The sequence below is a fragment of the Azolla caroliniana genome, unplaced genomic scaffold, assembly GCF_043228905.1.
Source record: "Azolla caroliniana isolate FFs.n. ecotype wild unplaced genomic scaffold, voAzoCaro1.0.p SCAF_15, whole genome shotgun sequence".
In the NCBI taxonomy this organism is placed as follows: Eukaryota; Viridiplantae; Streptophyta; class Polypodiopsida; order Salviniales; family Salviniaceae; genus Azolla; species Azolla caroliniana.
The window spans coordinates 19,325,123-19,352,773 of NW_028230450.1; the positions used below are offsets into that span (position 1 = coordinate 19,325,123).

Here is a 27,651-nt window from a genome sequence, read left to right on the forward strand (position 1 = left end):
GTCTCTCTCTTCCTTTTCCCCCTTCTATCACCTGCTCTTCGGTTCAAGACCCCGGTGGTCCCGCCTCGTTTCTCCACGCACGCGCGTAACAACGCGACATATTTGGTGAACCCGACATGAGACAGGTGACAGAGGAGCAGAAGATGAGGGGGTCGGATCTTGCAGAGGCCATGGCTTCGGCCGTAGACCGGATAGTGAGCGCGCGCGAGGGCACCAGCGCCCTTGACAGGGCTATTGAGGCGATCATCAGTACGATCGGCCGGTTCAGTGGAAAGGATGCCACGAGTTATTTGGTGTCCTACTGGGCGGAGATGTTGATGAGGGATATTCCGGAAGAGAGGCGTCTTGCCAGATTCCCTCGAGTGGCGATGCCAGGCATCCATGCGGAGGTGCTCGAGGTCCGGGCGGAGAGCCGGACCTGGGAGGAGTTCGAAGGACGGCTCCTGGAGAAATACGGGCTGGATGACGTGCTTCGACTTTCGAAGCGGAGCTTCATGGAGTGGGTGGAGTCCCCCAACAAAGGAAGAAATGCGTCAGTACTCCTCCGGGAGTTTGAGGAACGTTTTGCGCGCCTTTTGGCGCTTGATCGGACCGTTCTGGACACAAGTCGTGTCCTACTGTTTGTCAAATCGGTTGACGCACGGGATCGGGGGCAAGTTAGCTCCTTACTGGAAACTGAAGACGGGCTGACGACCGATTGGGCTGCGGTAAAGAGAGTCTACGGCCGTTTTGACAAATGGTGGGAGTGGGTTGATACAGAGGCGACCGGGGCGGGACCTGTCGCAGCAAGGAAGCTCGAACTGACATCGCAGGCGCGAAGGGAAGAGACCCGGGAGTGGCTCGAAACCGGTTCGTCTTCGATCGGCGTGATCAGAGGCTCGTCCGGGGGAACAGCTCTGGAGGAGTTGACACGAGCGGTAAAGGAACTCCAGATTGCCCAGGCTCGGAGGGAAGGCGGCGATCAGGCTCGCGACCGACGGCCTCCGGCAAGAAGTAGGTGCATGTGGTGCGACGAGGTCGGCCACATCCGGAAAGACTGCGGGGACTTTATGGAGGCTCTGAGAAGCCGGGTAGTGTACCTGTGGGAAGGTCGGGTGCACGCCAGCGATACCCGGAGGGCCCTGAACTGAAACGACGGGAGAGGAGGAATGAAAAGGCTGATGGAAGAGGCGGCAGCCCGGCACGCGGAGACCATCCACTACTCAGCGTCAGCCGGTATTTGGGTCAGAGGCAGCGGGGCCCGGAAGGAGAGCAAAGCCGAGTTCTGGCCGACGGTGCTGGAAGGCCTCGCCGGTGCTCGACTGAAGAGAGACGAGGCGGACCGTGCGGAGAAGCGTGTCCAGGAGGTAACAGGGTGGAGTGACCCGGTCGAAGAAAAGACGGGTTTCGTCGAAGCAGCTTGCCAGAACTACGAAGCTCTGGTTGAAGACAAATGGGTAGGTAAGATCGGAGGGGCCGGGTCCTCACAGAGATACGAAACCCGATTCGGGCCGAAACGGAATGAGGCCGATGAGTCCAGTGCCCCGGATAACCACAGGAAGGGCAGATACCGTTTGGGCACGGAGATCGAAAGGACCACGGACCTACGAAAGGTCCTGGAAGAACGAATCCTCGACAGCAAGGTGGAACTGTCGTTGCGGGAGGTGCTCGGGATCGCCAAGAAGGAGTTCCACGACTCCATCGTGGACTTGGTGAAGAGCAAGAGGCTGTCGACGGAGGCAGAACCGAAGAGGCCGGTAGAAGTGCGGACGGCGCACATAGAGGACATGGCGTTGGAAGACGAGTGGGCGGAGAGCCACTATTCGAGGCCACACTGGGCCCGAGCGACCACGGAAACCCCGGTGAAGATCGGAGATGTTCAGGAACCGGTGGTGGCACTGGTGGACCATGGTTCGGAAATAAACCTGATGTCCATGGACTTCTACAAAAAGGGGAAATGGCCGATCAACACTAAGCACGGGTGGAAGATACGGGCAGCGACGCACGCTACTGAGGGACTACACGGGGCCTGCCCAAACGTGCGAGTCAAGATCGGCGATGTTGAGATAGACCAGCACTTCTTTGTGCAGGAAACGTCCTCGCACCCGGTCATACTAGGGGAACCGTACATTACGGCAACGCGAATGGAGACCAAGGTGTTGGACAACAGGTCGGCTTACGCGAGGGTCAAAAGTCAGGACGAGCGTCATTCGGTCCAGTTCCTGACGGTGCGACCGAACCACGAGCGAAACCGCGAGTCCCTCGGTGGCGAGAACCGAGAGGATTTTTTGAGAGGGCTGCCAAGGCGTGGGGCCGCGACAGTCCGGACACTCCGGGAAAACCCCACAAATGTACGATAGAAGCGAAACCGAAGAAACCTTGTACCATAAGTAGGAAGTTTTGTTTCTCCGACAACGGAGGGTGTACGATAGTCGGCGTCGTAGGCCGAGAAAAGACAAGGGCGGAAGAGCGACTTCGGGCGTGCGGAGTTCTCGAGCCCAGCGAGGAAATCAACGGAGCCGTGGAGGCGGTCTCCTTCGATGATACCTTGGGAATACTACGAGAGGTGGTCGGAGAGGGCCTTAAAGAGGACCGGACGATACCGGTTTGTTCCGAAGAAATGTACAAAGTCATCGCGGACTTCGGTCGAGGGCTCGAGTCAGAGAGGATGGCCCGGGTTAACACGAAGTACAAGACTGTGGACTGGAAGGTGAGGCCAGTCGCGGCACCCTTACCAAAGGGCAGTGAGTTACGAATCAAGGGGGTCGCGTCGGACCCCAGCTTACGAGATCCTGCCTGCATAGGGCACACCTTCACCGACAGAACGCTACGGGAGCTCAAGATCGGTGGGGGCGGGTTCCTACTGCCGGCGGAAAAAGACCGGTTTCGGAGAATGCTCGGAAGGCACGGGAAAGCCTTCGCATTCTCGCCGGGAGAGATCGGGTGCGTAGACCCGGCAGTCGTGAAGCTGATGGTGATATTCACGGTACCGCATGTGCCGTGGAATCTCAAATCAATTTCGGTACCGAGAGCTCACATCCCGAAGCTGATGGAACTATTGAGGCAGAAAGTTGATATGGGCATCCTCGAACCGTCGAGTGCCCCGTACTCGAACCGGTGGTTTACCGTACCGAAGAAGAACGGGACGTTGCGCTTCATTCAAGACCTGCAACCGGTCAACAGAGTGACCATTCAGAACGCAGGAATCGGACCAACGATAGACGAGTTCGCGGAGGCCTTCGCCGGAAGGTCGATCTACTCGGTCGGTGATCTGTACTCAGGGTACGATCAGTTCCAACTAGCCGTAGAAAGCAGAGACATTACGACGATGCAGACTCCTCTCGGCCTAGTGCGGATGTGTACCCTGCCACAAGGAGGGACGAACTCGGTGGCCCACATGGTGAATGCGATGAACAAGGTGCTGAGGGATTGTATCCCGGACATCACCATGCCGTTCTTGGATGACATCCCGATCAAGGGATGTCCGGTGGAGGAAAAGGACGAAACGATCGGACCGGACGGATGCCGGAAATTCGTAGCGACACAAATTGATGACTGCGAGAGGGCGCTGCAGAGGCTAGAGGACGCGAGGCTCACCTTCTCCGGGGAGAAATCGGCCTTCGGGCAATCAGAGATCGTGGTCGTCGGACATCTATGCGGAGCGTATGGCCGGAAACCATCTCCGGCCAAGGTAGAAGCCATCTCCGCTATGAAGCCTGACTGTAACTCGGTCACGGAGGTACGGAGGTTCTTGGGAGCATGCGCGTTCTACCACATATGGATCCCGCATTACGCCCACGTTGCCGAGCCGCTATACGGGTTGCTGAAAAAGGGGCGAAAATTCAAGTGGCGAGACGAGCATGCGGAGTCGGTCCGAAAGATGAAGGAGTCTCTTGCTGCAACTTCGGCACTCCGGAAGGCTGTCTACGAGAAAGGCACTCCCATCTACATAACGGTAGATACGAGTTCAACCAGGATCGGATGGGCCGTCAACCAAGAAAATGAGGACGGCATTCGGTTCCCGATCCGGTTCGGCGCGAAGGTCCTTAGCGAGCGGCAGCGAGGATACGCCCAGGTTAAACGCGAACTCTGGGGTATCGTTTCGGCAGTAAAGGCCGATAAAGACTATCTGATTGGGAGAGAGGTGATTATCGAGACAGACTGCCTGCCAATTCTCGGCATGGTTTCCGGATGCGCAACCCCGGACCTGGCAATGTTCAGGTGGATAGCGTACATCAAGTCCCTGGATCCGGAAATACGACACATTTTCGGGAAAGACAATGCCATGGTCGACATGCTTTCGAGGGCGCGATTCGACAACGAGGGCGGCATGGTTTCGGAGGACGAGGAAGTCGGCGTAGACTTCTTCGAGGCGGCTTACGTAACAACCAAAAGGGGGAGCACTCCGGCGCTTAACGATTTCAACGAGAGCAAGTACGACGGGGAGTGGCTGCAGATTGGGGGATTCTTAAGGACAATGGTGCCGGACACATCGTGGACAAGGGACGAGGCCAACCGGATCCGGAAGAAAGCGTACCGATTCTTTCTTCGGGACGGATACTTGTGGAGGCACCCGAAGAAGAGGAACGACATCCCGCTCTGAGTAGTGGCGATGAAGGAGGAACAAGAGGAATTGATGAAGGCCTACCACGACAGCCCCTGGGCTGGACACCGTGGGACGTGGGCCACGTTCGAGAAACTAAAGGGAAAGTACTGGTGGCCGGGACTGTACCGGGACGTGCGACAGTTCGTGACAACTTGTGAGAGCTGTTAGATGCACTCCATAGTCCGACATCGGGACGAGCTTCACCCTACATACCCTCCGGCCATCCACTTCAAATGGATGGTAGATTTGGTGACGATGCCGATGGGCGTAGGGTAGATGCGATATCTGGTGCTGGCCCGGAGGACCTAACGAACCAGGTGGAAGGCTGAGCCCTGCAGAACAAAACGATCGCGGCCGTGTGTCGATTCCTGATCGAGGACGTGATATGCCGGTATGGGTGCGTCGGGCAGATCGTGGCTGACCGCGGGGAGTTGGACGCCGAAGAGGCCGAGGAGCTGTTCGACCGGTTAGGGGTCAAGCTCTCGCTCACCACGGCGTACAATCCGGAGGCAAACGAGAAGGTGGAGCACGGGCACGGACCAATCGTCAAAGCGCTAGTCCGGGCGTGCGAAGGACAGGCCGGGAACTAGCCACGACTGTTACCCTATGCCTTGTGGGCAGATCGGACAACGCACAGTTCGGTAACTGGGTTCATGCCGTCAGAGCTCATGTTCGGACAGAAGCCGATCATGCCGATGGAACGGACGATCTTCTCTTGGGCGACAGTAGACTGGAGAGACGAAATGAGTCAGGAAGAACTGCTAGCAGCGCGTATACGGTAGCTCGAGCGGAGGCTAGAGGACGTGGAACGAGCGGCGGAGAGACTTCGGACGGAGAGGATGAAGAACAAAGCCCGGTTCGACCGAACGCACCGGCTCAGACCAAAGAAAATCGAGGAAGGCGACTGGGTGCTAGTCTACGACAGCAGCCTCGACAACTAGCACCGAGTAACACGGAAGTTTGCAAAGTGGTGGTTCGGGCCTTACGTGGTAACAAGCGCCAACGACAACGGGACGTATCACCTGGCGGAGCTCGACGGTATGAGGATGGCGATACCAGTGGCGGGGAAGCGGATCAAAGCGTTCAAGAAGCGCCACGACGGCGAACCGGATCTAAGAGACCTGGACAACGACGATGATCAGTCCGAGGTGGAGGACGAACCGATGGACGAGGAACCAGAACCCGGGCCGGTTTTCTCCAACCAGAACCCAATTTTGGCGCATACCGGTGGATGCGCGGTTAAGTGGGGGCGGATGTCGTGAAGAAAACCGTCCCTTGGCGCAATCGGTGCATAGCAGGCGTGAACCGGCTCTTCACGTGTGCGCGCCCTTAATGTATATAATAGGGAATTAAGTATGAAAGCATATCCGGGTAGTTAGATTCGGTAGGTAGGAAGTAAATGAGGGAGATGGCTCCCTTCTGGACGATATAAAGGAGAAGGAGACGCAGGGAGAGGGGATCGCGCATTCAGGAGGACGAAGTGTTGTCGGACCGGAACCGAACGCTTCTCCTCTGTCTGTTCTCTGTTGCTCTTCTCTGCAGGTTTCGGGAGGCTCGTGCTGCTTTGAGGAACGCCCGTGTGCTTCCGGCAGCACCTCCATCCTATCCCTTTTTCGTGCGCAAACGAACAGGCATCGACATCTGTTCGCCGGCTTGTTCGGTTGTAACCGCTCGCGTGTTCTGCTGCGTACTTGTTATTCGTTAATATACAAACACTTTTGCCTCCCTGTCTCTGTGTCCATTCGCGTCTTCTGTGATTGACGGGCCGCGCCCCTGTGTTTCTTTGTGCATACGTGACCGGGCGTCTCTCTCTTCCTTTTCCCCCTTCTATCACCTGCTCTTCGGTTCAAGACCCCGGTGGTCCCGCCTCGTTTCTCCACGCACGCGCATAACAACGCGACAACGCACTTCCGCTACACGGGTCATGTACGCATAATGATGCGCCATGTACTCGTTGTATCCGAACCGCAAAACAGGGTTCTTCTGGCGGGTAGATCGATGTAATCTAGCATTAGCCGATGTCGAGGCCTTCTCGGTCGACACGGACTTCACCTTTAAAGACCCATCACCGGTTCCCTCGGCGTCGGACTCGCGTCGGTCTGACTCGTTCCTATCCGTGCCGGAATCCGACACCTTCTTCTTCCCTTTCTCTTTGCGCGTAAGCCGTCTCCTCAGCTTCCTGCGCAGGGAATGCACGGCCGAGTCTCCACTACTCGCCGGCTCTTCATCGGACTGGTCGTACCGACTCAGTCGTCCAATCGGTCCACTCGGTCCACTTAAACGGAGTGAAATCAGACTCTCTTCGCGGGTCTCGATTTCGGGCTCATCCGGAGGCATCTCGGCCTGTCTGACCTCATCGTCAGAGCTCGGATTGGAGTCGGGGTTCGGAGTCGGGGGCTGGTACCAGGACGCGGATTTGTCAAACACAACGTCGCGGCTGACACGCGCTTGTTTGGTGCGAGGGTTATAGCACTTATAACCCTTCTGCTGGTCCGAGTAACCGATCAAGATGCATTTCTCGGTCTTTGCGTCCATCTTCCTCCTTTTCTCCTTCGGTACATTCACATACGCAATGCTACCGAACACCCTCAAGTGTCGCAAGTTCGGCTTCGTTCCGAAATATAGCTCGTGCGCCGACACTTTGTCTCCGATCCGGTTCTGGATGTATACCGCGGTCCTTACCGCCTCGGCCCAGTAGAACTTGGGCAAGCTCTTCTCCTCCAGCATTGCCCGTGCCGCTTCCACAATCGACCGATTCTTCCTCTCGGCCACGCCGTTCTGCTCCGGCGTGTATCTACAAGTAAATTCGCGCCGAATTCCCATTTGTTGTAGATAACCGTTGAATTGACCAGAAAAGTACTCTTTCCCGCCATCCGACCGCAGGCACTTGATCTTTCGTCCCGTTTCCGTTTCCACGAACCCTTTGAGGTCCCGAAAACAGTCGAAGACTTCGCTCTTCCTCTCAATGAGGTAGATCCACGTGTGCCGCGTGTGGTCATCGATGAAGGAGACAAAATATTAGCTCCCGCCAAGACTAATGTTTTGTGCTGGCCCCCATACATCAGAGTGTATAAGGTCGAGCTTGTTCCGGCTCCGGTTTCGCTCGTTGGGGAAACGAAGTCGGTGTTGCTTCCCGAGCTGGCAGGCTTCACAAATTTGTGCCTTTCGGCCACTAAATTTGGGCAATCCTAACACTACCTGTTTTGATTGCAGATCTTGAAGCCGCTGGTAGTTGACGTGGCCTATCCGCTTGTGCCACAAGTCGATGTCCAACTCGGATTCTTGTCCCTTCACGAACATTGCGGTGCCGCCGTCAATGGAATCGAGGATGAACATCCTCCCGTCTCTGCGCCCTTGCGCAATCACACGGCCTTCTTCCTCAATGAAGCACCCGAGGTGTGTAAACCGAACCTCCATCCCTTGGTCGACGATCTGTCTGACTGAGACCAAGTTCTTCGTGATTGTCGGAACGTGCAACACGTTCATGAGTTTCCCTTTCTGCCCGACATGGCTAAGGGGAACTTCTCCGACATTTGCAATCGAATGCGGAGTGTCGTCTCCAGTTGCAACTACTCCAGGTTGTATCGGTTTTTCAAGGTACAAGAACCACTCCTTATGACTCGTCATGTGGTTCGACGCGCCGGAGTCTACGTACCACACCTCGTCCGATCTCGGGGTGGTCTGTTTCATTGAGTTTGCTTTGTGTCTCGTCACGAAGACAGACCCTTCTCCGGCTCTCCAGGAGTCTTTGGCGTAGTGCGATCGTTGCCGATTTCCCTTGTCGGTATGTCCGGAGCTGTTTCCGGAACCGGTTCTCTCCAAATCGGCGCGCTTCTTCCAGCAGTCACTTTCCCTGTGGCCTTTCTTGCCACAGTACCAGCACTCCGCGATGGCCTTCCCTTGCCAATTCTCATCGCTTCGACTCCCCTTGTTTCCGGAGGGTCCGGAGTTGCTGTCGGCATCACTTCGGTGCCTTCTTCCTTGATCTCGTCGGCCGCCTCTATTGCGCGCCGACTCGCCTCGTCCTACACGTACACGGGGCCTATCCCCCCCGTGTACAACCATCTGCTGTCGGTGTGCATGCTTGTAGACGCACCCGCGTGGTTCTCCTCTACCAGGAGCATTGACTGTAAGTCGAAAAAGGACAACGTATTCTCCCGGGTACACATAACCGTTCGGAACGCTCCGAACTTCGACGCCAAACCTCCGAGACAGATCTGGACCATCTCGCTCTCCTCGATGTTCACCTCTATGGAGGCGAGGGAGTACCAGATATCCTTGATCTTAGAGGTATAGTCCGCCACCGACAAGTCGCGTTGTCGTAGGTTGTTCAACTCTTGTCGGAGCTGAAGCTTCCTGGCTGAGGTGCTCGCGGTGAAAATCTTCTTCAGATTTTCCCACGCACCCTTCGGCGTCTTTGCATCACCCCTGATACTGCGCCATCACCCCTGATATGTAGCTCTACAAAGAGAGATACTTGTTTTATCTAAGATTGTGAGTACCTGAGAGAGGCTCAAAATTTCAAGCCTAGGATGCCTTAAAAGGAATGATACCTATGGGTTAAATAGAAAGAGTCAATCCACATTTTAGTCGAATATTCACAGGGTAATGGGAGTTTAATTGGGAGTGATTCGCAGAAAGCGGTGCATTACTGAATATATGTCGACACTTGAGGGTGGATAAAATAACATGTAGCATGTGTTGTGTTTCGATGACATTGATGATCATAAGGGGAGAACACAAAACAACTACAATCGACATGATAGGAGATAAGGATTGGGGAGATTGGAATTTCGAGGATGGCGTGAGAGGGCCTTTAATTCTCCACGGGAGGATATGTCAAGATCTATAGGATCTATGCACAAGGAACCAATGTCATCAACTCTAATGGGTAAATTTAGGAACATTCTAATTTAACTTATACCTGTGCTAATAGATAATAGGTGAGACCATCAATAAATTTCAAATTTACGATGGCTTTAAACCAATGATAGTTAATGATTTCTTAAATAAGAGACCACCCTCATGATGGACGTATTGCGACCAAGAATATTCACATAGTCATGCGAGACTAAACTCGGTATGGTTTGCAAAAGCAGTTGTCGTATAGAATATAGTTTGACTCATAGGGTGTATAAAATGCCATGTAATATGTGTTGTGTTCCCATGACATTGAAGAGAATTAGAGAAGAACAAAAATCGACATGATAGGAATTAATGATTGTAGAGACCATGCTGTCGTGGATGGGGTGAGAGAGGCTTGAACTCTCGACCTCAGGATATCTCAAGAGCTATGAGACCTACGCGCTAGCCAACTGCGCCATCACCCCTGATATGTAGCTCTACAAAGAGAGATACTTGTTTTATCTAAGATTGTGAGTACCTGAGAGAGGCTCAAAATTTCAAGCCTAGGATGCCTTAAAAGGAATGATACCTATGGGTTAAATAGAAAGAGTCAATCCACATTTTAGTCGAATATTCACAGGGTAATGGGAGTTTAATTGGGAGTGATTCGCAGAAAGCGGTGCATTACTGAATATATGTCGACACTTGAGGGTGGATAAAATAACATGTAGCATGTGTTGTGTTTCGATGACATTGATGATCATAAGGGGAGAACACAAAACAACTACAATCGACATGATAGGAGATAAGGATTGGGGAGATTGGAATTTCGAGGATGGCGTGAGAGGGCCTTTAATTCTCCACGGGAGGATATGTCAAGATCTATAGGATCTATGCACAAGGAACCAACGTCATCAACTCTAATGGGTAAATTTAGGAACATTCTAATTTAACTTATACCTGTGCTAATAGATAATAGGTGAGACCATCAATAAATTTCAAATTTACGATGGCTTTAAACCAATGATAGTTAATGATTTCTTAAATAAGAGACCACCCTCATGATGGACGTATTGCGACCAAGAATATTCACATAGTCATGCGAGACTAAACTCGGTATGGTTTGCAAAAGCAGTTGTCGTATAGAATATAGTTTGACTCATAGGGTGTATAAAATGCCATGTAATATGTGTTGTGTTCCCATGACATTGAAGAGAATTAGAGAAGAACAAAAATCGACATGATAGGAATTAATGATTGTAGAGACCATGCTGTCGTGGATGGGGTGAGAGAGGCTTGAACTCTCGACCTCAGGATATCTCAAGAGCTATGAGACCTACGCGCTAGCCAACTGCGCCATCACCCCTGATATGTAGCTCTACAAAGAGAGATACTTGTTTTATCTAAGATTGTGAGTACTTGAGAGAGGCTCAAAATTTCAAGCCTAGGATGCCTTAAAAGGAATGATACCTATGGGTTAAATAGAAAGAGTCAATCCACATTTTAGTCGAATATTCACAGGGTAATGGGAGTTTAATTGGGAGTGATTCGCAGAAAGCGGTGCATTACTGAATATATGTCGACACTTGAGGGTGGATAAAATAACATGTAGCATGTGTTGTGTTTCGATGACATTGATGATCATAAGGGGAGAACACAAAACAACTACAATCGACATGATAGGAGATAAGGATTGGGGAGATTGGAATTTCGAGGATGGCGTGAGAGGGCCTTTAATTCTCCACGGGAGGATATGTCAAGATCTATAGGATCTATGCACAAGGAACCAACGTCATCAACTCTAATGGGTAAATTTAGGAACATTCTAATTTAACTTATACCTGTGCTAATAGATAATAGGTGAGACCATCAATAAATTTCAAATTTACGATGGCTTTAAACCAATGATAGTTAATGATTTCTTAAATAAGAGACCACCCTCATGATGGACGTATTGCGACCAAGAATATTCACATAGTCATGCGAGACTAAACTCGGTATGGTTTGCAAAAGCAGTTGTCGTATAGAATATAGTTTGACTCATAGGGTGTATAAAATGCCATGTAATATGTGTTGTGTTCCCATGACATTGAAGAGAATTAGAGAAGAACAAAAATCGACAAGATAGGAATTAATGATTGTAGAGACCATGATGTCGTGGATGGGGTGAGAGAGGCTTGAACTCTCGAACTCAGGATATCTCAAGAGCTATGAGACCTACGCGCTAGCCAACTGCGCCATCACCCCTGATATGTAGCTCTACAAAGAGAGATACTTGTTTTATCTAAGATTGTGAGTACTTGAGAGAGGCTCAAAATTTCAAGCCTAGGATGCCTAAAAAGGAATGATACCTATGGGTTAAATAGAAAGAGTCAATCCACATTTTAGTAGAATATTCACAGGGTAATGGGAGTTTAATTGGGAGTGATTCGCAGAAAGCGGTGTATTACTGAATATAGGTCGACACTTGAGGGTGGATAAAATACCATGTAGCATGTGTTGTGTTTCGATGACATTGATGATCATAAGGGGAGAACACAAAACAACTACAATCGACATGATAGGAGATAAGGATTGGGGAGATTGGAATTTCGAGAATGGCGTGAGAGGGGCCTTAATTCTCCACGAGAGGATATGTCAAGATCTATAGGATCTATGCACAAGGAAAATGCGTTATCAACTCTAATGCGTAGATCTAGGAACATCCTAATTTTACCTTATACCTGTGATAATAGATAATAGGTAAACCCAACCGATGTTGATGTTGTTGTAATGATTACATTACATAACATGAATAAATGAAACATCTCCTACAAGGACAAAGGTTTTCGTAGAGCTCGACTGTGAATAATGCCTAATTGACTTTCCCTTCAACTTACGTATTTTGTTGTGGGTACACCATTAAGTTCATCTGACACAATAACCTCATTCCTCTGCCTCCAAGTATCCACAAATGTCGTTAATGGCGACAATGGTCAAACACAACCTTACATGATGGGGAGGGTTAGCACTTGAAAATCCTCAATGAAAACCCATTGAAAAGGCGACAAAACAATCTTGGTTAATGATGTCCTAATTCGTGATGTATTAACCCAAATGGCTTTAGAGATTGCGCATGTGGTGAACTTGTGTTTGGCATCGTCATCGACCATTGTACAGAATAAGCATATACCATGTAACATGTGCCTTAGTTTTAAAGTTGTCGCCATAGGCAACGCACCCACAATTGCATGCCAAAGAAATACCTTTGCATGAAATGGTCGTTATGCATCTAAATTTTGACATCACTATATTACACATCGGGTAATGTTGCCATGTATATATGTATATCTGAGACCGTCTATCACAAACCAAACTCAATCTTCAACCAACTTATGGTATATATCATTAGTGTACATCATAACTATCAGGAACTAATATTTCCATGTCTCCTCTACCACCAACTCTAGAATTGAGTCTATTGTAATAGGCAAAATCCTAATATTTATTGTCAAATAACACCATATCCTGAAGATTGAGACTTTCTTGTTTATGCTTATGTACCAATCTTGAGGACACAATTGTTAGAAATATCGAGAATCGACTAGAGTGGCAAGGGAGTTACACTCACAAATATGTATATGTTTCAATACAAACTTTCTATTATATATGAGGTTACCTCACAATGTTAGTCCCTTGTGCGCTCGCGGCTCAAACCTTAGAGCTTATATGGGATTTTGACAGATCGACTATAGAGTTAGTTGACACAAAATATGATCATAATAGTTGTGTAAAAAAAAGACATTTACGTAATTTATATGTTTAGTCTTATTAGACATCAATTAAAATGTGCAATTCAGTTGATAGTAGTGGGGATATTCATTTTCTCAACTCGCTTATCATTTTATATAACCTAGCTCCTAGATACAAGATAGTGTTAGATAATACTTATCTTAAAGTCAATAGCACATACTTCAAGCCTAAGCACATCTTTCTTATACATAGTCGACTTGCTACTTAATCCCATTACCCTACTTCCTTCTTTCCTAAATACATTTGGTCCAACATATCTATAGTTTCCCACATTGACACCGCATGGACCCGTATGGTTGGGTTGCACAATAGCTTCTCATCATTTCCTAAAATACAAGTGGAGATAAACAAACAACTTGGGGTGATCACTAACCATATCTAACAAATTGCCCTTGTTGGTAAAGAACTACTATCATTTTCGCACTTAAGAAGTATTCCATTTGAACAATTTCAAGCATTGTTATCAATATAACATTAATTGTTGAAACATTAAATATATTTGGAACATTAAAATGACCAAGCATTATTTTATGTTTTTAAAGAAGATATCATGTCATTAGTGTAACCATCTTTACAAGATTTTAAATGACCAAGCATTATTGTAACATGGCATAAGGAAGTTGCAATGCTTGTTTTCCCATGGTACATATCAACATTTTCCAGAAAATGACATTATTTCCAGTCGAGGTTAAGTACCAATACACATATCTTCTTAGATATTGAATTCCAGGTGGCAATTATATATGGATGCAAGGTGGGGAACATAAATGTGTCTTACCGTGCTATATAAGCAAGTGCTTTAGTTTTTTTTTTCCCAAAACAAAATATCCTTCCATTAGTTTTAAAAAACCTATCAAGTACAAACTACAAAAGAGATGAAAAAGAAGAGGAAAAAGGACTATCCCAATGACTGGCCATGGATCCTGCCGCCTACTTTCATCATACCAGAAAATGACATCATAATAATTAGACACCTTACACAGACCTTCAAGGATAGAGTTGTATAGCATCCTCATTCTTATCCTACTCAATATATCCCAATAATATGGCAAGCCGTTGTATCATATCTCCTCGAATCATATGTGATAAATGGTGACCTTCAACTTGCCTTAATTACATAAGACTTTGCAAGTATAATTATTCATGATCGCTCCAACATGTATGTTATCATCTTAAAACCGTAGGTCCAATCGAAGCTTCAACCATTGCTTCACAACGTCTTGTATATCCTGAGTAAACAAGCTTCCAACCTAGTTCTATATTCCCTCCATTCTCTTGAAACTACCTCGTATACATGAAGACAATGAACCACTTGTATGCTCACACAACTTCGGAGAACCATAGCATGCAGAACATTCTTTAAATTACATCGTTCTGCCACATCCACTCCTTGTTGGAAATGAAAACCTTGATCCTTCCTATTAGCATTACTTTCGCGAACATCCTAAGGATCACCCATTTCTTTCCACTAGCAATAAATTCTCAAACTATGCTCATGCTTCAATTATTGCTCCACCTTTATAGTACCAATCTTCGCTGATCCATGCTCAACATATCGTGTAATAGATGCATTTCACAAGAGAACATGTTTTTTTGCAAGAATATCATTTACATCTCGAACTGAAATATCATCGATTGTTTTTTGTGTTTTTTCAAGATTGGCACATATAGCATACATATCCAACAAAGAATTCCCAAGCTCAATATTGTCTTCTAACAGCCTCTTACTCATAATTTCAATGTGATTTTTTATGCATGTCAATCACTCTTTCACTGCCACCTTGGCAAACTTATCAAGGCCAAAATCAGTGCATCCCACATCCTTGTATCTCGAAATCAAAGTTGAAAATATTTCTTATACCTCACCAAGTAAACCACAAAAAAATATCAGTTGAGCCATGATCCACCTATCCACATATAGCATATGCCCAACAAAGCCTTTCTAAGCTCAATATTGTCTTCTAGCAACCTATTACTCATGATTCTGTTGTAGTTTATGTGTCTATTAACACTCCTATAGTGCCACCTGCTGGTAATATCCTGAAATTAGTGCATTTTTAGAAGCCATAACCCGGACTAGAAGTCCCTCTTTCCTCATAGGTAAAGCACACAAGATGAAGGTCATATGACGGCCTTCTAGTGTCTTCTATTACTGTCTCCACAGAAAGAAGTTGCATCGTGAAACACCATCCTTCTTCAACCTACTCATAGTTAGCTATACGTACAACGTGCTACCAATTATCTCCACTCATCCTCCCCCAAAAAAAAAACAAAAAAAGAAAACCACTCCCCAAATTTGAAAAGTAAATGAAACATAAGTATCCTCCTTGTGACTCCCTAGAACTGCTTCAACATCCTTTAACATCATCCATCTCTGCCCCAGAGTAAAAAGATTTACTCATAAGGATGGCTTCCCCATGCAAAGCCAAACCACTCTTGTAATTTCCACTTTCAATGTACACAAAGTAGCTGCATCTTGAGACAGTTTTCTATTTTCCACATTTAACCTGCTTATAAATGGCAAAACGTAAGGCATGGTACCAAATGTATACATCCTAGTACAATACCTTTCGACAGTTTGTCTCCACTCATCCTCCCCAGAAAAATGAGAAAACCACTCCCCGACTTTGAAAAGTCATTGAAACATAATCTAGCCTCCCTGTATCTCCCTAGAACTACTTCAACATCCTTTAACATCATCCATCTTTGTCACAAACACGAAGCAAAAAGATTTTCCCCCATAAGGATGGCTTCCCCAAGCAAAGCCAAACCACTCTTCTAATTCCACTTTCAACGTACACAAAGTAGCTGCATCTTAAAGCAGTCTTTTATTTTCCACATTAAACTTGAAGCAAGTGCTTTAGTTATTGATGAACTATTTTGTTTCAACGCCAATCTTCAACATATTCTCCTTGTTATAATAATTATGTTCTTCTCTCTTTTTGTAGTATTCTTTTCTATCATTCTATCTTCCTAACACTTTGAACCGGAATCATCTCTCTCTTTTTGGGGGAGTTTTCAAGCTTTATCATCATAATGGAGTCCATTAGCAAGCAAAGTGCATGTGTGTTACCTTTGAATTTGATTGTTTTGCAACCAAATTTGTGGCTTAGAGCAAGAGAGCGAGAGATCGTTTGAGGATTTACAACAACTAAACCTCGGGAAAGCAAAACAATATGACGAGCTACCAAAACTCATTTTCCAACTTGAACCAAATCTATTGTATAAACCATAGGCCAATTCTATTATGGGCTTCACAATTATGTGAAAGATTTACTTCTCACTTGCCATGCATGTGTCTAAACCATGCTATATAAGCATGTCGTCTAGTACCGATGAACCATTTTGGTTCAACGCTAGAGTTCAACATATTCTTGTATATATTTTTTGCAAGCATGCATGATCACCAAATTAATATATTAGCATTTGTTCTAGTTTTGATGAACCATTATTATTAAATGCCCATGTTCGGTGTATTCTTGTATATCTTGTTCTTATAGTTAATTCATTGTTAATCTCCTCTTATTTCCCTATTCTTATTCTCTTCATAAATTTGGTTTGATATTGTCTATGACATTGGCAAATTGAAGCAGAATAAACATATCTTCTTCATTATATATTCATGGAACTCACTCTATCTTCTCATAACGTTGGTGGCAATAAGTGAACAAAATTTTGTGCATGTTCTGGTTGATGTATAATGCTTACCAAATGTTAGATTTGTGGCTCTTGAGCAAGAGAACTAAAGGCTTCTTAGGGATTTACAAAAGTGAATGCTAAGAAAGCTCAATAACATGACGAATTGAGTTAACGGGTTCAACAACTTGAAATTGCACTAGTAACATTGCAACAACCACCTTTGGAAGCATCGAGTTTGCCAAAAGAACCCAAGATAAGTCTCTTGGTGAAGTTTGATGATACTAGGCCACAATTTCAAGGATTCCTAAACTAGACGCATCTAGTATTACAAATGCATCTCGGGTGCATCCCAATCCGATATCCAATTGATATGGCATGAGTAAAGTTTGTCTAGACTCTATTGACTAGTACAACGCTAACTTGATTTGCATCATTACTCGAGAAAAAAGGTCCCCTTAAATTTTGATGAGGTTATTAAGGATTTTCAAGCTTGTTTTAGAGATACATATAGTGTGAAAACCATTATCAATAAGATTCAAAGGTTATGACAAGGAGATCACTCCGTCTTGGCCTATGCAAGTGATTTTTGCCTTCTTTCATGTGACATCTCTTGGGATGAAGAGACATTAATGGATTAATTTCAATAAGGGCATTGTAATGATGTGGATGATTTACTTTTCACGTTTCATGAAGATCCTAAATCGCATACCAAGACGATTAGTCGAGTCGTACAATGTGACAACCGTGTATTAATTGAGTGACATTTTGAACGTTAACAATGGTCTCTTCCTAGATCAAAGGAAGCAAATGAGTCAATGACTCTGTTACCATCATTTGGAATATGTCAACCCCTATCCCTAATCAAATAATTACATTCTCCTATTTTCTTATTATTTTATTTCATTTTATCGACTTCTCAATACAATGATGATATGCAAGAGCTTTCATGTAAAAGGGGCCTTTGTGTGACCCAACTGAAAAGTGCTAGTTTTTAGGATGAGATGAAAAGTAATAAGAATGAGAGAGATAGGTAAATATATTTCTAACATCCTCTAGATACCAATTAAGATCTATGAGATGGGGCCATGCCCACTACCACTTGGGTGGTGATCCTTGGAAGTGCAACTCCAATGTATAAGACATGTTGGCCCCTTTGGGAAAACTTGATTCATTACCACCGCAATAAGGGACATGGGAACAAGTCTTCATATAAAGTTAAGATCATGGCGAATTGAATGTGTTAATTTTAGGATAAAGTGTAGCTCAATTGGTAAGGTTACCCGATGGAGACCATGAGGTCATGGGTTCAACCCCATTCCACAGTGGCATCTAGTGAATTAAGAGATACATTTGAAGTATCTAATAGAGAGGTGAGAAAATTGGGTTTCGAACCCATGATGTTAGTGTAACAACTTGCCAATAGGGTAACATAAGAAAGAGATAGACCACTCTCATCTTGTAGCATACTTTCGAATTAGATGATGAGCATGAGGAGAAGTCACTATGAGTGCATGGACAAACCCATCAAGAATGCAAATGCATGTTCAACACAATAACTATACAAAGAAGTCTCAATAAGAGTTATATTATGAAATGAATCATAACATAGTTTAGATGATTGTAACACTAGAGAGTTTTTGCTACTCTTATTCTACCCCTTTTTAGTGGCCCCAAATAAGGTGCTTATATAAGTTCTCTGATGCTACGATGTATGTACATCTAATGTCATTTGGAGCTCATGCTATAACCTAAACTAAACATATGTCTATAGATTTAAGCAAAAAAAAAACACACCTAATACCTATGGTTACCACCTTGTCAATAATAACAATTCTTCATAAAAATGATGACATTGTGCAAAGTTTAAAAGTCGTGTTTTGTATTGTGTTTAGTTACCAACGTATGAACATTCATTATGCATCCACCCAAACTTTCCTTTACTTCTGCGCCCTAGTTTGGCAACCGATAAACACAAGCATTTGGTTGATAGAGGTCACTCACGCTATGCGGGGTGAAGGTTGATATGATGATTTGGCACATGACACCATGCACTACCTCTACCAATTACAATCCACCACCTAGCCTACAGAAGAAGGCTAATCATTCTGCCACATTGTTGAAAGTTTTTGAGAGTGAAAGGGCATCCTTTCTCTTTGTAACAGAACAAACACAACCCACCTTCCCCTCAACAACACATACATTCTCTCTCTCTCTCTCTCTCTCTCTCTCTCTCTCTCTCTCTCTCTCTCTCTCTATTTTAGTTCGTATGAAGAGAGAGAGAGAGAGAGTGTGTGTGTGTGTGGGAGAGACTTTACTATTGTTTTCGAAGGTCAAATATGACCTATGAGACCAAAAATATAACATTTTCATGCAGTACATGTGAAAGTGAGTAGTGACTCTCAATGTTCAAGAACTTTATTAATGAATGTCGCAATCAAGGGTGCACACCATGAATGTGAGAGAAATTCATGCAAGGATTGGGTTGGAAAGCATGGACGGATGTGATCAAAGGCATATCTCATATCATAGTGAGTGCTAGCTCAGTTGCATTGAAGCAAATGGTTCAAATATCAAACAATGGGATAGGTTCTAACATCTATTGATGTGTGTGGTTTCCACGTTCGATAAATAACATGGTTTTGTAGTTAGGTGCAACATATGTAATATAATGTATGAAGCATGAGCCTCCACATTTTCGTTATGTCATTATACATTGTGTTTACAAAAATGCCTCATTCACAGAGAAATTTATTGATGCATCATGAAGCAAGTGTGTTGCATCCCATCTTTCAAATCATTTTTCCATGTCTTGCATCCAACTAGAACACATTATTTAGCTTTTATGTGTCTTTTGGATCTTTTTTCTTGTTTGGCATGTGAGCCTTGGAAGTCGATGTGAGCCACATTCTTGAACCCATGATTTCAATGGGAAGTGATCCCTCTCAAGAAGTGGCAAGGTATATGGTATTTGTTTCTTGACTTGGAGAAAAATTGTAAGAAAATGGTTTTGGACATTTTCAAATTCTTTCTAAGTGGGGTTAGAGATGCTACCACCCTTTAGAGAAACATTGGTTTCACCAGAGTGTCAAAAAGATATTTCTTGAGAACACAACACTTAATTTCTCTAAATATGAATGTGTTCCCAAATACATTATATGTCATCTTTCTCGCCTCTACACGATATGTAGAATGTTCATTCCATCTATGATATGAAGGAACTTCACGGCCAAGGTAATGAAAATACCACATCATTTACATACAAAAAATGCATGATGACTACATTCACAATGAAAACTTCTTCAATGTCTTTTTCCTTTACAAACTTGGCAATCATTTTTTCTCATTCATCGATGCATAGACCAAATGGAGCTGACTACATTCACAATGAAAACTTCTTGAATGTCTTTTTCCTTTACAAACTTGGCAATCATTTGTTCTCATTCATCGATGCATAGACCAAATGGAGCTAGTGAGAGTGGGCATTTTGCTTAACACCAATAGTCTTCCACACCAAAGGTGCTCATGAGGTACCATATCAAAAGCGATTTTCTTCCATTAACATTTGAATAGTGACAAGGTGATCAATGGTGTTTCCAAAAGCCAACTTGTTCATTAGCTCTCTTACCATTATTTTTTAGCCTCGTGCACCTACCTTTGGTTCAATAGTAGGCATTGATTTCCTTCATGTCTGATGGCTAGAATGGTTTGGAGGTCTATCAATTTGGTGTGGATTTCTTTGCATTAAAACCATCTTCATTCGATTGAGTTTTTGCACACATAGAGAACATTAAAGTAATGCCTCATTTTTAGATTATGTTTGAGTTCTTGAGGTATTGAGGGCTATGGTTCAATCAAAATATGTAGAATGCCTTCACTTTTGAATTTGAAAGTTGGGGTACGAAAATATGTTGCAAAGATGAAAGGACTTCTTTTGTGGCAATCGATAGAGTTAGAGAAGTCACGAAATCTCAACCATAAAAAGAGCCAATTGTGCAAGGTGACAAGCATGTCATCATATGTTCATCATTTGAATTGTCATAGTATGCAGTAGTAGTAGTATGTAGTACTTGAAAGGTTTTGGTAAGCTACATAGTCCACATGGAATGGTGGTGGTGTTTGTTATTATTTATGGAAAAACAATGAGAGAGAGAGAGAGTGATATAAACGGAGTGTGTAAGTGAGAGATAGATAGATAGATTATATTATCGTCTTATGAGGTCAAATATGACCTATGAGACAAAAAATATCACATTTCACGTGATACGTGTGAAAGTGAGTAGTGACTCTCGATGTTCAAGAACTTTACCAATGAATGTTGCAATCGAGAGTGCACATTGTGGTTGTGAGAGAAATTCGTGCAAGGATTGGGCTCGGTCGAAGAGATGTGGAAAGCATGCTCGAATATGATCAAAGGCAGAGCATTCTATCAAAGTGTGATACTCAGACTCTCGAACTTGTTTAGGGCAAAGTGTGCATAGCCGGCCACTCTCATCACTTGTGCCCCCATGCCCCGTCTCACATCGCAATGCATGTGAGCTAAGTCGCATGGAAGTGATGGTTCGAATGGCAAATAATGGGATGGGCTCTAACATGTATCGATGTGTACGGTTTCCCCGTTCCACGAAGAATATGGTTTTGTAGTTAGGTGCAACATGTGTAGTATAATGTGTGAAGCGTGAGCCTCCACATTTGTCCCATGTCATGATACATTGGCGTCGCAAAAAGACCTCATTTACTGAGGAATCTAGTGATGCATCATGAAGCAAGTGTCTTGCATCCCATCTACCAAACCATTTTTCTATATCTTGCATCCAATTGGAACACAAAATTTTGCTTTTATGCATCTTTTGGATCTTTTTGCTTGCTTCCCATGCAATTCTAGGAAGTCGATGTGAGGGACTTTTTTGAACCTTACGCATGTATTCAACAACCCTTTCCATGGCCATGATCTCAATGGGAAGCGATGCCGTCTCAAGGAGGACGAGGGGTGTAGGGCGTTTGTTTCTTAACTTGTACTAACTTTGTAAGAAAATGTTTTTGGACATTTTCAAACTCTTTCCATTTAGATTTAGGGATGCTACCGCCCCATACTTCCACCCCATAGAGAAGAACCGATGTCACCAAAGTGTTGAAAAGATATTTCTTGAGGACCCAACACTTAATATCTCCAAGATTGCATGTGTTGTCAAATGCATAGTATGCTCACTTACCCGCCTCTAAGCGACGTGTAGCACATTCATTCCATCTATTATTTGAAGGAACTTCAAGGCCAAGTTATTTGAAGCTTTCCACACATTCAAGTGGCTCATTGTTGTACATAATGCATGGTTTATCTCTTTTTTGGCTCTTGACAATCATGATCTTTGGTTTAGAGCTATTGACACTTAATTTAGTATGTATGCAAAAAAATTCCAATTCCTTCATAAACTTTTGTGCATTGCCTAAAGTACTTTCAAAAAGCACTACATCCACATATAGCAAAAGCATAATCACAACATTCTGAATGACAACTTCTCCAACACATTCTTACTTTACAAACTTGGTAAACATTTCTTCCAATTCAATGCATAGACCAAATAGTGTTGGTGAGAGTGGGCATCCTTGCTTAACACCAATAGTGCTATTGAAAAAATTTGAAAGTCTATCTCTCATACGCACACAACATAAAACCTTCTCATATATTCGGGAAATTGCAAGCATATATTCACTTGGCACCTCAAGTTCTTCCATTCGCCTCCAAAGATGCTCACAAGGTACCATATCAAAAGCATTCTTGAAGTCTACAAAGCAACAATATAATCCTTTACCTCTAAGGCGACTTTCCTCCATTAATACTCGAAGGGTGACAAGTTGATTAATGGTGCTATGGTGTTTTTGAAAGCCAACTTGTCCATAAGATCTCTTACCATTTTTTCAGCCCATACACTTATCTTTGATTCCATTATACATCCAAATAGTTTTGTCATTAATGAGCCAACAATGATGGTTCGATAGTTGTTTACATTATTTACATCTCCACCTTTATGTAAAGATTTGATCCAATTTGTAGTCCAATCGTACGACATACCATGTTGCAATGCATCATTAAACATATCGCTTATCCATACATGTGCTTTCTTTCCCGTCCATTTGAGCATTTTAGCCTTTATACATTGAAGATCTCTTGCTTTTCGAGAGGCCAATTTCTTAAGTCCTATGCATATATCTTCAATTGTAACAAAGGGAGACATATATGAAAGAGAACCATAACACATCATCTTTCCGGCAAAATATAACTCATATAAATTCTTACAATGCATAGACAAGTTGTGAAGAGTTAAGTCACCATAACTCTCAACACATGTCCCCTTTAGATTCCCCCAAAATTTAGCACATGCATGTGCTTTCTCTTGCGTTTGGAGAAATTGTTGAGTAACTTCCCATATTCTTCTCTTTCTTTGAATAAGCCTTTTATACTCGTGCAAATGCTTTTTGTAATTTTCTTTATCTGTACATCCAAAACCTTAAGGAACTTTCAAGCTTCACAACATTTTATCAAACCATTTTTTCCTAAATTTCTTGGTGCATTTCCAAGCTGTGCAATTGGTCAAAAAACGTTTGTTTGTACAAGAGAGAATGACTTTCTTAAAAGCTTCCCATTTGCATTCTAGTATGGCACCATGTTGTATCTTTGTCATTTGTAACATATCCTCAACCATCTTAGAATACATGGGCGCTCACTTAATGTTCATGCTCAAGTACGATCGTTTATTATCTTCAATGGCCTTCTCACAATCTAACCTATGCATACATTTGAGATCTATACATAAAGCCCTATGATCGGATTCTGGTGTCCATTCACCAAGTGAGAATTTCTGCATACGATCCAAAATACCTTTGGAAAGTAGTATATAGTCAATCACACTATTTCCGTTGTGATTTCTACATGTAAAAACCATTAGTATTGGGCCATAAGGAAACACCATTTGCAATAAGCAAACTGATACTATTACACATTTGTAGGAATAACTTCCCAAATTGGTTCAGATCTTTTTCATCGCTAGAAGAGCAGTAATACATTTGCATATCCACTTGCATCCTTAAGATATGTAACTATGAAATATTCTTGTGAATCAAGTTGGAAACTTCTTGAACAAGCATTCTTGTCACCAAAGACAATAACTTCCCCTTTGGATTTGAAATAAGCAATATCATCTTCTAGATTGACAAAAGGTTGATCTTTATCCAAACAAGCATAAAAGTTAGAATCTTGATGAGGAATGTAACATCCAACTACAAAAATGAGCAAATCATTAGGTGTTTCTATTTTGAGTCATATGTAGAATTTATGTTCATCATTTTTTACAATTGACACATATTTCTCTATTTCCTTCTTAATCAAACATGTCACCCCTCCTTGTCCTCATCTTTGTCTTGGATTTTTCTCCCATGTATATTATAGTTTCCTAAACCTTGAATCCTTTGAGTATCATGCTCCCATGTTTCAACAAGAAGTGTGACATCCGAGTCATCGATGAACTCCTCTATGCCAAATCCCGCATTCCATGGGTATCCATTACGATTCCAAGAGCATAGCCGTAAAAGACGTGGGTTAGTCTCATAGGCCATTCGTCCCTATTTGCCTACATTTCCATCTTTGGGCACATCCTAACCTTATTTTTCAATCTTTCTTCATATGCTTTACGACGGGCATTTTGTTGTGTGTGAGAGATAAAGAGAGTGAGTGACAAATGTTGTGTCTGTGCGAGAGAGAGAGAGAGAGAGAGAGAGAGAGAGAGAGAGAGAGAGAGGAAGAAGAAGAAGAAGAAGAAGAAGATATTGTTTTTGTTGTTGTAACGAAATTAGCATAGTGAGAAGCGTTGGAAAGTCTTTAATCAGAGCTTCATAACAATGTATAAGATTAAATTGGTGGTCTGCATTGGTGGCAGCAATAGAAACAAAGAACCGTGTGTTGTCAATGTACACATACTCAACATGCATTGTAGGCCCCCTATTATCTTCTTCATCTTCATTCTCTTCAATCACATGAGTTCTGGTTTTCTCTCTTATTCATGGCAAATTTGTTTTATCATGGTTTGATATGACATTAAGAATAGAAGAAATGAACATGAATTCCTAATAAATTGTGGGGGGACATTGATATGGGAACAATTGCTCAAACAAAGAGTAATATTATATGAGAATGTAATCATGCAAGAGAAGCATTTGGGAGCTCTAAGAGAAGGGTATTGAGAAAATCAATGAGAATAACTTTACATGTGTTTAGGCAATACATGTAGACAAGGTTCACAAGGATAATCATAATTGGGATCATTTATGGGGGATTGTCAATACCTTGTTGTCTAATATTGAGGAGAAAAATGAAAATGAAGTTAAAGAATGCATCAATGACGATGTAAATGATGTAGAAGTTGATGTTAAGGCGATTTTAAAGTCATTTCATGTGCGGTTAGATTATTTTTATTGGGAAACTAACATTCATAAATTGGATCAAACAATGGTTGAATCCATTTTTGAATTGTTTTGAGAATATATATGCAAGCCAAAGAGGGTTTTATGATGTTGTATTGTGTTCCCTTGAACATTAAAGTACATTGTTGGATAAAGTTCTCGTGTTCTTTGACAAACAATTAGTGCATGTAATGCAATGGTCCCTTGTAGTGGACTATCATGTGGTGTTCAAACGAGAATGCCTTGTTTGGGTAGCAATGGATTGCAAGCATGCATTTTTTAGGGCCCTTTTTACCAGAGTCATCGAATCAAATGGGTAAAGTGTTGGTATCTTCACATGCAAATGCGACAAATAAGCCCACTTCTTTCCTTCTTAGCTAACGTTTTCTCCTTACTCTGGGCTTGTCTCACAAGTTTTGCAGAACCATGGCCAAATCTAGCAATATATTCCTTCACGTTGTCGTGGAGAAAACCGTCCCTAGGAGAAATGGTGGAATAAAGGGCGTGAACCGGCCCTTCCCCGTGTGCGTGTGTTTGTGATTTGTACATAATTAGGATACAATCAGTTGTTGTGAATATACTAGGTAAGCACGCGTTGATAGGTCTTGTGAATCGAAGTTCCCTGACCGAAGGGACAGGGAATAAAAGCAGTGAATCAAGGTATAACGGTCCCCTCCCCCCTTTGACGACCTATAAAAAGGGAGGGGGGGGGGGGAGACAAAGGAGGATATATTTTTTGGGAAGGACGAAGTGTTGTCAGACTGGGAACCAAGCTCTCTCTCATCTGTCTACCTACCTACCTTCTAATCAGTCTCTGCAGGGTTTCTAGGTCTGTTGCTAGCTAGCCGGTTGTAACCGAGAAATTTTGTAATCCAAACGATCGTTGTAATTGAGACTCCTTGTGTCTTCTTGTCTACGTCTTCCCCACTGTGTGGGCGTGTATTTGACTGATCTGTGTACGCATAAACGATTTGATCATCCGGTGAGGGCTGCCTACATCCATCTCTCTCTCTCTCTTGGAGATATTAAGTGTTGGGTCCTCAAGAAATATCTTTTCGACACTTTGGTGACACCAATTCTTCTCTATGGGGTGGAAGTATGGGGCGGTAGCATCCCTAAATCAATGTGGAAAGAGTTTGAAAATGTCCAAAAACATTTTCTTACCAAGTTTCTACAAGTTAAGAAACAAACGCCCTACACCCTCCTCCTCCTTGAGACGGCATCGCTTCCCATTGAGATCATGGCCATGGAAAGGGTTGTTGAATACATGCTTAAGGTTCAAAAAAGTTCCTCACATCGACTTCCTAGAATTGTGTGGGAAGCAAGCAAAAAGATCCAAAAGACGCATAAAAGCAAAATTTTGTGTTCTAGTTGGATGCAAGATATAGAAAAATGGTTTGGTAGATGGGATGCAAGACACTTGCTTCATGATGCATCATTAGATTCCTCTGTAAATGAGGCCTTTTTGCAACACCAATGTATCATGACATGGGACAAATGTGGAGGCTCGCGCTTCACACATTGTACTACACATGTCGCACCTAACTACAAAACCATATTCTTTGCGGAACGGGGAAATCGTACACATCCATACATGTTAGAGCCCATATTGTTATCTGCCATTCGAACCATTGCTTCCATGCGACTTAGCTCACATGCATTGTGATGTGAAACAAGGCGTTGGGGCACAAGTGATGAGAGTGGTCGGCTATGCACACTTTGGCCTAAACAAGTTTGCGAGTCTGAGTATCACACTTTGATACAATGCTCTGCCTTTGATCATATTCGATCATGCTTTCCACATCTCTTCGATCGAGCCCAATCTTTACATGAATTCCTCTCACAACCACAATGTGCACTCTCGATTGCAACATTCATTGGTAAAGTTCTTGAACATCGAGAGTCACTACTCACTTTCACACGTATCACGTGAAATGTAATATTTTTGGTCTCATAGGTCATATTTGACCTCCGAAGACGATAATCTAATCTATCTATCTAGCTATCTCTCTCTCTCTCTCTCTCTCTCTCTCTCTCCCCCTTCCTACGCTCCTTGGTTCAAGATCCCCATGTTCCCACCTTATTCCTTACGCGCAAGCGTAACAACGCGACAACGTGTTGTTGTTCCAGTTCCCGGTGAGAAACCGACGCAATCCCTACTAGAACTATGAAGGTGGGTGATCGAAATCAATCTGTTTGATGAAGACACAAGAGTGTTGAAAATGATGATGTCGAAGACAATGCAACGAAGAACGATGATGATGAGGAAGCCTCTCTAAAACCAATGATGTTAATGATGGTAACTCTAGAAGCACGTACAGTGATGATGGTAACTCTAG

General features: G+C 43.8%; 3 non-coding genes across 3 annotated transcripts; all 3 read right to left on the reverse strand.

Moving 5' to 3' along the window:
- Positions 1-9,830: 9,830 nt before the first annotated feature.
- TRNAM-CAU (transfer RNA methionine (anticodon CAU)) lies at positions 9,831-9,915 on the reverse strand. The gene is given in 2 exon segments: positions 9,831-9,866; positions 9,878-9,915. It is a non-coding gene; the product is annotated as a tRNA-Met (tRNA).
- Positions 9,916-10,711: 796 nt separating this feature from the next.
- TRNAM-CAU (transfer RNA methionine (anticodon CAU)) lies at positions 10,712-10,796 on the reverse strand. Its single transcript is given in 2 exon segments — positions 10,712-10,747; positions 10,759-10,796. It is a non-coding gene; the product is annotated as a tRNA-Met (tRNA).
- Positions 10,797-11,592: 796 nt separating this feature from the next.
- Positions 11,593-11,677, reverse strand: TRNAM-CAU (transfer RNA methionine (anticodon CAU)). The gene is given in 2 exon segments: positions 11,593-11,628; positions 11,640-11,677. It is a non-coding gene; the product is annotated as a tRNA-Met (tRNA).
- Positions 11,678-27,651: the final 15,974 nt, after the last annotated feature.